We start from the raw sequence: 11,179 nt of genomic DNA on the forward strand, positions 1-11,179 counted from the left end.
CATGAAATATCAACAACAATAACAAAAATAAGTTGTAAACAGGGGAAATATGACTAGGGTTTTCTCTACAACATGCACAACCAAGGCTTGGGTTATCACAGTGATCTGTGCAGGTGGGGAGCTTGGTGATCTCAGGGAATGGTCTGACTTTTAGTGAAAGACATCCCCTAAGGTTTTCTCCTTTTTGAAAACCATAGTCAGACCATAGATTTAGATAGTGGCTCTAACCAGTAAGGTCTGTTGAGACTTCAACTTGTAGCAATATCTTGAACAGGAAGCAGATCTAAGATTTTTGGAATGGATGAGTGTCCTCCTCATCAACATAGTGATATCTAGCGATGGGGAATTAAATGGGACACAATAATTTTTTTTTATCATAACATCACGAAGGTTCTCCCCTTTTTTGAAAGCTCATTTGGGATATGTTTTTGGTATGTGGGTTTAGGCAATGAGGACTTTTAAGAAAACATTATGTAGTTGATTCTTTCACTTCTGGTGTTTTTGTGTTGGATTCCTAAATGCAATTGAGATCCAAGTCTCTTTTATTGGTGGAGTGACCTATCCTCTCATAAAAAAACCTATATCTATCCTTTTGATTTAGATATAGATGTAAGACCACAGTGCCCAGATCCAAATCTGGAGGATCTGTTACAGGTTTTTCTCAAAACCCTTAATGGAAACAATCTTGTTGAGGCTTAGGGGAACAAATATAGTGAAAGATATGAAGCAGAGTGCTCGAAATATCTCAGGTATACCAACATATTTACAAAGTCTAATTTTTGTAGGAAAGGTGTTGCAAGGTGTGTTTCAGTTGAAATATTATGGTATTAAAAGGAACTCTAGCATTATCCTAAATTTAAATTGCAAGGTGGTGCCCCAGGAACAAGAATACCAGCTAGATCATCCTATGTTGGCAGGGGCCTAGTTTCATTTAGGGATGCTTTGAAAGGGAATGTTAACACACCAAACAAATAAACCCCAAATCTAACAATTCCAGGTTTGTACCTTGTAGAGAAGATGGAGAAAGCTCCAGATATGTCAATAGAATTACTAGAAGTGAGTGGTATTTTCATTGTTTTTGAAGTTGAATCTATCACATGTTGATTTAATGGTTTCTGGCCCGAATTTGAATACCTACGTAAGTGGATATTCCTCAATTGGACTAAATATTGTGATATTCATCCATGTGCGAATGGTTTTTTTGTGGTTTAGTTCGATAATAAAAAAGAATTGGAATATGTCATCAACAAAGGACCATGGCTTTGGGGAAGGGTGGGTCTATTTGTAACCCCATGGTTTTGTAGATTTGATTCCAACACAATGGTGGTTATGAAAATGCTAGTATGGGTAAGGTTATATAATATTTTTCTCCCCTTTTGGCACCACCAAGTCCTAGAAGGTACTGGGAATTCTTTGGGGATATACCTAAAGACACATAGAGAAATAATGGGAAAAGGTATATTCACTTTTGCATGAATATGTGTAGAGATGTAATTAATTAAATTCCTTCCAGATTGTGTTCATATGACACACCAGGACTTCAAGTGGACACAATGGATAGATTTTGAAAATACTACCTTTGGGTGTTGGATCTGCCATCAAATAGGGAATTTGTAGAATACATGCCCACAAGAAAATAAAAGGACAAAGAAAAAGCCACATATGAAAAAAGGATGGAAATTCCCAGAACCACATTCTTTTTATGGTGAAGATGAAGAAATGTATGAGAGACAACAACATCCAAAGGAACATGATCAACAAGGTTCCCAAAAGGAGGAGGGAGAAAAAAAGTTGAAGGATCAAGATAAATAAACAGAGAATCCCAATGACTTACGGTGATCCAAACTCACGTAAATCAACATGAGAAGAATAGAAACAATCAAGGTCAAAGTGGAATAAAGTGATCTCATGTTTCTGAGAGCTCGGACTCAAATAAAGAACTGCCAACAATAATAGAAAGCAATGAGTTGGGAATTGTTATGGTTACTCCATCACTTGGGATTTGACACAAAGTTCAGAAGAAAAAGGGTAAAAATGAGAAAGCAAATATATCTTGGTAAATGTAAATACTCATAGCCTAGCTATGATGAGTGCTTGAAGCACATACACTTGGTCCCCAGGGACAATATATGAATTCACTTATGCATATTTTTATGTAAATTTTTGTTTTTATTAATAGAAAGTTGTGTTTTTTCTTCTGAAAAAATATGAATTGGAACAAGAAGACAAACCTCCATTGCAGTGTTGGGGATGCAGGGGACCACATTATGCCAAAAATTGTCATTATCGTAAGGGGAAAAAGAAAGTAGCACAAATTCAAGAGGCACATACAGCAGGGGATGTAGTAAGTATTTTTCCTAGAATTAATGCTACATTGTAGAATCCGCAGGAAGAATATAAACTAACCATGGTGGAGCTAGAAGGTAAAATATTAAACCAATATGTGTCCATTTTAATTGATCCAGGGGCTATACTGAGTTATATGAGTCCTAAGTGGAAAATTTTCATTTATAAATTGTCAAATTTAAGAATCCATGGTTGGTACAACTATCCCTTGGGGCTAAAAGAAGGGTGATAGCTAAAGTAGAAAAATTTCCATTAATGCTAGCAGACCAACCAATAATAGAAAACTTAAATTTTTTACCCCTAGGATCATATGACATTCTAATTGGAATGGATTTAATGGAAAAACATTGGTCACTTATAAATTGTAAGGACAAAACAATTATTTATTTGGATGGAGAGGGTATGAGACAAGTGGTGCAGGGAGTGAAAAGACCTCTAAAACTAAGACCAATTACAACCTCACAGTTGGAAAAATGTATTAGAAAAGGGTACCAAATTTATGCAATGCAAGTGGGGTATACAAATTCTAAAGAAAAGACTACCAGTTAGGAAACCTGCCTATTGTGCAAGACATTGCTGACATTTTTCTCGAAGACATTCCTGGATTGCCTCCTAAAAGGGACATAGATTTTACCACTGAACTTATTCCAGGAGCTACTCCTATATATAGATAACCTTACTACATGAGTGTTCTAGAGTTGATTGAATTTAAAATATAGATGCAAGAGTTATTGGACAAGAAATACATCCACCCAAGTGTGTCACCTTGGGGAGCTCTAGTGATCTTCATCAGGAAGAATGATAACACCTTGTGACTATGCATGGATAAGTTAATAGTTAAAAATGATTACCCCTAACCCCGCATTGATGACTTATTTGATAAAGTAAAGGGGGCTACTTTATTTTCTAAAATTGACCCACAATGTGGATACCATCAATAAGAATTAAGGAGGAGGATATATACAAAAACAATTTTAGAACTCGTTATTGACATTATGAATTTGTAGTTTTCCCTTTTGGACTAACATGCCAACAACATTTATGTGTCTTATGAACATCATATTATATCAATATCTGGACAAATTTGTGTTGATCTTTATAGATGACATTCTTTTCTATTCAAGGAACATGGAGGAGCATAAAAAGCATATGCATTTTTTTTTTGTAAACATTAGGGGAGAACCAATTGTTTGAAAAATATAGTAAATTTGAAATTTATAAGCAACAAATTCAATACTTAGGACATGTTATTACTAAATATGGAATAGTTGTAGACCGAGAAAAGATAAAAAATATAATGGAATGGCCTGTGCATAAGAATGTAGCTAATATAAGATCTTTTATGGGGTTAGTTGGATATTATAGGCAGTTTATTGAAGGGTTTTCAAAAGTGTCTTGTCGCATGACCTCCTTACAAAATAATGGAAGAAATTTCAAATGGATAATTGAGTGTCAAAATAGTTTTAACCAGTTAAAACACTTACTTACCACTGCCCCCATTTTGAGAACTGTTGACCTAGATAAGGAATTTATTGTTTGTACATATGCCTGTAAGGAGATCATAGGGGGAGTACTGATGCAAGAAGGCATAGTGGTAGCCTATGAATATTGAAAACTGAAGGAACATGAACAAAAATACTCATCTTATGATTTGGAATTGACAACAGTGATTCACACCTGTAAAAATGTGGTGACACTATTTTCTTGGCAAAAGTTTCATATTAGTGATAGACCATAGCAGTTTAACTAATTATTTTAAACAACCTACCTTGAATGCTTTACAAGCATGTTGGATTTATTTTTTGAGCGAGTTTGAATTTGAAATTAAACATTTCAAAGGTATAAAGAATTTAGTAGAAGATTCCTTGAGCAAGAAATTGAATTTTATATATGAAATTTCATTTAGTGAAGGAAAAACTAACTTTAAAGAGAAAATTAAGGAGGCTTCTCAAACAAATCTTGAATACTAGTTATTGTGGTAGCAAGCAAGGAAACCAAATAACAGAGAAAAAAAACATGGATATGAGGTAAGTAAAGAGAATATGTTGATTTTTACGAACAAAGTGTATGTTCCCAACTATATGAGCATCAAACAAATAATTTTAAATGAATACCATAGAGGCCTTTATGTTTCTCATCCCAGATATCAAAAGTTAATTACTTCCTTAAGAAAGGACTACTTTTGTAACAACCCTAGGTTAAAAGTTCATGTGATAAAAATTAATAAAGGAAAAATAAGACCAAGTTCATGCAACACTTATTCCAAGTTGAATGTTGGGCTAAATATCCTAGTGGGAATCACTTGTTGTGTTTATGGCTAAGGGGAAATTGGCAAAGGAAATGGAAAATTATTTGAAATTTAAAGGGAAAGAGGCATTAATTGACATATTTTTATGAAGATAAAGGAAATTAGGAGAAAAGGGAGGTGAAAGGACACATGTTTCATGTGAATAGAAAAATGAAGGAAAATAATAGAAAAATGAAGAAATTAGAGGCATCATGAATAAAAAGACATTAGAGGATTGGTTTGTATCTTTTTGTTAGTTATGTTTTGGTGTTAGTCTTAGAGAGGATAAGAGCACCACGAGGAGAAGGAAAGAAGGCAAGCAAAGGAAGGACAAGGAAAAAAAAGGACAGACAAGGAAGGCAAAGGAAGTAACGATCAAGTAAGGAAAGGTTGGATTAGGTAGCTTCAACAGGAATACTTGTAGGTAACAAATTGCAAGTATGTAACACCCCCTCCCAGGTCTACCAAAAGTAACCATGCCAGCTGGGTAAACTTGAGGATAGATGCTACTATAATCAAATTCAACCTCCTATGTCACCTCAAGGAAGTGGAACCAATGGAACATCACATGCATTCATCTAACATCGTCAACAGAACCATCAGGAGATAAGTCAGCCACTCAGACAACCTGTCACTAGGTCCCAATGCTATTATGTAGATATTAGGCCATATTTTTTCTCATTCTATGGGAAAGGGAGATACTAGAAACCAAAGGTTGCCCTCGTAGGCCTACCTATCAGCGACTATGGACCAAAATTTCTACTTATGTGCCAGCGAGCCTACGATTTAATCCTAATCTCTACCCAGAACTTGTTGTAACTTCGAAAATTCATTAAAAACATGATAACAATGTTGATCAATCAAAAATCACCCTCAGGAATAGGCCTGAGCATCCCCAACTGGGACTGACATTCTATCAAACGCTTGGCATCAATGCTACCTACATGTCTAAGATACAATACAAAGCATAAACAATTGAAAAAAATTATGAAACATAACTAGAAGGGTCAACTCCTTCTCCGTTGAACTACTACATCATCAATTAGGTCTTGCATCCATCCATTTAACAATTACAAGTAAATATATGAAATAACCATGTCATGAACTAGTCATTCAACCATGCTTATACCCAGCATAAAACCATATAAATATCAAAGATATGACGACCATTAAATCCACATATAAATCAGTGCAAAATTAAGAGAAATTAGCTTTTATTAATCATAGGCAAATCCAACTAGGTTTGGGACTTCCACATACCACCCAAACATAGACATGGCTGAACAAAATATCTCTTTCAGTCAATCACCCCCGTGTTATATTCCAAGCATGAATGTTGGATCTCATATAACAACCAATCCAAGAACAACCAAGGGAATCTAGAGGTTAAACCACCTCCACCCTCATCAAACCGTGATCACACCAAAACTAGTGCTCTGATCGCGACCGCACAAAACTTGGAATGCCATCCAGAATCCATCACTATCCTTGAGGAATTTTCCATCTCCTTGTCTCTTAAGCTTTACCACAATCCAAACCCAGATCACTAGGCCCTAAACTGAGACTACTCCCTTAGGATTTATCATGTATCCCACCAAAATTAGTCATGGGATTCCTAGGCCTTTGGGAATTAACCTTCAGACCACCTGTGCCCCAAATTCTAAAATCCATTCAGTAATTCCAATGATCTAAAACTGAAATAGACATCCCAAAATACCATGGCATCCAGAAAAAGGCTAGGCTAGGCTGAAATCCACTATCATAACTTGACAAAACCATGCCATCGACAACAAGAGAACCATACATAAACATGTAAAGCCATGCATGTCCAAACCAGATAGGAAATCACACATGCAAAAGGTTACCTGCAATTATTCTTTCTAAAGTTACTTGATCTTTCTTTCCTCTCCTTGTTCCTTGCTTACCTTCCTTTCCTTTTCTTGCTTTTCCTTTCCTTTCTCCAAACTAGAGTGCTCCAAGAAAACTCTAAGTGACCAAGAGACAGAGAGAGAGAGAGAGAAAATAGTGAGCGAGCTCTAAACTTGAACTAAAAAAAGGTTACCAACTATCCTTAGAAGCCTTTTTATGAATGAGGCCTTTATTTTCTTCATTTTCCATTATTTTTCTTCAATTCCTCCTCACATGCAACCTGTGACCTTTCACCTTACTTTTCTCCTAAGTTCCTTGATTTTCATAAATAAATGTGCTAAAATTCCTTTTTTTCCTTTTAATGCCTTTGCCTTAGCCTTTTCCAATTTTCCTTATCCCAAGCACACATCCAATGATGCCCACTAGGATATATTTTCCTAACATTCATCTTGGAATACATGTCCCTTACTCGTGGTCTTATTTTTCCTTTATTAGCTTTTATTACATGAAATATTTACCAGGATGTTACAATGTATGATTTCCTAGATGGTGTTTGCATGCATGGCATATACATGTGTGTATTTTGGTTTCCTTATTGTTGGTGGCATGTATTTTCCAAAGTTTTGACAGTGGTTTTTAGCCTTCCCTTGCCATTTATTAATAGCCATGGTGTGATGGCATTCTTTCTCGGTTGACCTTGCATTGCCAGAAGGTTTTGGATCCAAGTGACGTGGTCTTGGGAAAATCCCAAGGGTTGGCTGTGGAGATGATTTTCTCCAGGAATCCCTCAACAAGTGGGTGGAGACAGGAAAATTCCTCAAGGGATGGTGAAGGAATTCTGAGGCATCCAAGCTCAATTTGGTTTTGTGATCTCATGGCCGATTTAGGTGAGATCATGGTATGGTGATGGTGGAGGTGGTTTAGCCAATGCATTCCCTTGGTTGTTTATGGAATGGTTTATCCCATGATATCCCACATTCATGCTTGTAATATGGTACGGGGGTGATTGGTTGAAAGAAAGATTTGGTTCAACCCACTCTATGGTAGGGTACTACATGGAAGTCCTTGACTTGGTTTGATTTTTCATATGGTTAATAAGAGCTAAGTTCCTCTTTCTTTTGATGAGTAAATGTACTTGTTATTGTGTATCTTTAATGGTTGTTCTATCATTGTTATTTATTTGTTTGTATGTTGGTTATAAGCATGGTTAATTGATAGATCTAAGTATGGCTCTTATCACATTTTGAATGCATGACCTAATTGGTTCTATGATAGCTATTGTGAGAAGGCATAAATCATTCTTGTTAAACCTTAGATAATTTTTCAGATCCTTATGTTCATATATGTATTCATGACCTGTAGGTTGCATGTTCATCACATGTTTGATGAAATGTCGGTCCTAACTAGGAGAGGTTAGGTCAAGTCCTGGTTTAATTTTTTGGTTTATAAGATTTTTTTCTATGTAGTTTATCATTTTGGGAAATTTCACTGAGTTCTAGGGAGAGGCCTTAGTCCTGGCCCTCAAAACGTGTCTCATAATTCGAGGTCACTGGCATAAAAATGACTGGAAAAGTCCATAGTCACATGGAGGTAGGCTTATCAGTGCGAATAGAGGGATACAATCACTTTCATTCCTTGGCAAGGGAACGATTGGGGCTCTAGGTCAGTGAAAAAGAGATTTATGTTAGGGGTTGGATACCTAGAGGGGTTGGATTGCTCTTGGAGGTCTTGTAGCACCTAAGGGAAGTCAGGAAGGCCTTAAATTGTCGAATCGATTTCGTTAAGGTCACATAGGAGGTTGAGTCTTATAATAGTGACCCTCAACTCATGTTTACCACAAGAAAATCGGTGAAAGTGGGTAAATGTGGGAGGAGGCGTTACAGGGTGGTATCAGAGCATGGTTCAAATACTTGGACTATATGGGCTAGATGCATGTTGTTATGCATGCATTGTCATCTTTAACGTTGTCATCCATGAGGTCATTGCATTTTTTTTATGTCATCATGATGCTATTGGTATGTTATCATGTTGATGTGTTGGCTGAGATGAAACAAGAGATGCAGATCATCAAAGAAAGGTTGCAGCACTAGACCTCAGCGTAAGATCAGATCATCATATAGGTTTGTATGTTTGGAATGTAGGTATGTGGTTAATGGTTGTTATAAGCATTATGATTACTTATATGCTTGTTATTCTATTGTTGTTATGGTTACATGTATGATAAATGCTAGTTGATCAATGTAGTTATATGCACTTATGTCGGATAGTCATGAATGATAGTAACCTGTTGTTGTATGCATGATGATTATGATCATTGAAGCTAAGGTCTTGATGTTGTTATGTTTTGTGATAATTTGGATTTACCTATGCAAATGATTATCATTATGATGTTCAAGTATGAGTTAATATATTGTGATATTATGCCATAATAATTTAGACTGATTGTGCATATGTGATTGTTATGCATGAATAGAAATTATTTATGAGTTTATGATGTGAAAATGTTAGCTAGTTATTGTTATGTATATCATGACATTATTTATGTTTGAGTTGATGTGTTGTGAATTTATATTGTGCTAATATAGATTGATTGTGCAAACAAGATAGCCTCCCTTAGGATATATTAAAGTATGAGTTTTCCTATGTTGGCTATTTGGTGTTTGACTTCTTGATTATGTTTTCTATTTTGTGTTTGAGTGTTTGGTGTCTATTAGTCATCTATTTGTTCTTGGAATTTTTTATTAATTGCATGATATGAGTAGGTGTCTATAAGATTGCATGAAGGAATGATCGTGTTTCAAGATGGTTGTACTAACACAGTATGTGCTGAGATAATTGATAGGCCCTTGAATGCAAGCAAGTGCTAGTTGTAGCATTATGATTAATTATTGTAAGTTGATTTCAAATTATGACATGGTTTTTAGTCTTGGTAAAGGTTGATTTCAAATAAATGGACATGATGTATTGATATTTTGAATGTGTGAACAATTGAAGGGAATTGTGTTTGGTATTAGCATGAAAAGGTAACAATTTATTTGTTTATATAACTAATAGTTGGGTGATGTGATAGAATATAGTAAGATTAGATTGCAGAAAGGTAAAAGGTAAAAGAAAGTAATTGGGTGAGAATTCCTTTGGCTATGTTTGAAAACTGCAATTCGAAACAAATGAATGCTTTGAATATAGGAAGTATTCTTAACCTAGGTTTTGTCTGACATTATGTAGATATATGTTATATTCCTAAACATGTATATGATAGGTATTAAACAATGTTCTAGTTATGGCTGGATTCTTCAAAGGATTGGAGTCCCTTGAGAGATGGTGTGGATGTGTTCAGTTGCAAGGAAACGTGATTAACACAACAAGGTAAGGTAATAATGTATTTTTATATTTATTTATACATTGACAGTTATGTGTTTATCACAGTATGATGTAGGGATTGCATGGAAAAGGAGACTGCCATGAAATCTTGAAGAAGGCTTAGGTTGAATTTACCTTGGAGGCATCGAGAAACCATGGGGTTTAGTCATGGTGTTTTTTGGGAGTTTTCTACCTTCAATATTTTATGATTTGTTTGATCTTGATTTATGGGTTTTGATTGTGTCTAGTGCAAGGCCTTACCACTTTATTTGTGGTTTTGTATTGTTGTTATTTTTCCATGGTTTTTGCCTTCTTGTTTGCCTTTTGTTCTTGCCTTTTATGTTTTGAGGGTTTTGGGAATTGGTTGGGGAAAGAGGAAAGTTAGTGGAGCTTAGGGGGAGCTAAATTAAACCCTATAGGTAATGTAGGACCTAGATGATGCTTGATGCATGAGTAAAGGATAGCTAAAAGTAAGAATATGACAGACAATTGGATTGGTTGGATCCATTGGAGTAAGTGGATGGTGGGAGGATAATCACAAGAAAGGTAACAAGAAAGGTAAAATAAATGGATTTGAGGTGTCAGATGCCTTGGCTATATTGGGAACTTTTTTTCTCAATGTTGTGCATGTTGTGCATAGATAAAGGAAGTTCTCTTAGCCTTGAACTTGTGATATCTGGTAATTATGTTGTGATTATGATTATGTTGATGTATATATATGTATACATGTATGTATGTATGTCATTATATTCCAGGGATGTCAGGGATGATTCTTGTGGAGGAATGATTTCTTATGTATGTGAATGGCATGAAGAGGTCTATGGTTTATGAGGAATCAAATGGGAAGAGTAGATCTCACAAAATTTATGAGGTCAATATCATGTGGATATGATTTGGTATTATGTGTTTGTATTATGCCTATGTTTACATTATGGAAAGGTAACGCTGAACGATACATCATTGGAATGAAAGAAATGTGAGCTATGGCATGTTGGGACAAGCATGTATAAGACACTAGAAGTAAGGTTTCTTGGAAGAGCCAATGTATTTTCTGGATGTGCAATATTACTGTTGTGTATCTATTGTACATGATGTACCTATGATGTTGTGTGCACGTTGCATATATAGTGTTGTGTGTATGTTGCATATGTAGTGCTATGTACATATTTTGCTATCTACATATTACATAGCAGTGCTATGTACATGTTGCATAGTAGTGCTATGTACATTTTGTGTTATGTACGTGTTGTATATGCAATGTTGTGTACATATGGTGTCGTGGGCATGTTGGATATGAGGTGTTATGTACATATGGTG

This window comes from Pinus tabuliformis, chromosome 1_1 (assembly GCF_031772625.1).
Source record: "Pinus tabuliformis cultivar Carrire ecotype Pingquan chromosome 1_1, CPIR1, whole genome shotgun sequence".
NCBI classification, from domain to species: domain Eukaryota; kingdom Viridiplantae; phylum Streptophyta; class Pinopsida; order Pinales; family Pinaceae; genus Pinus; species Pinus tabuliformis.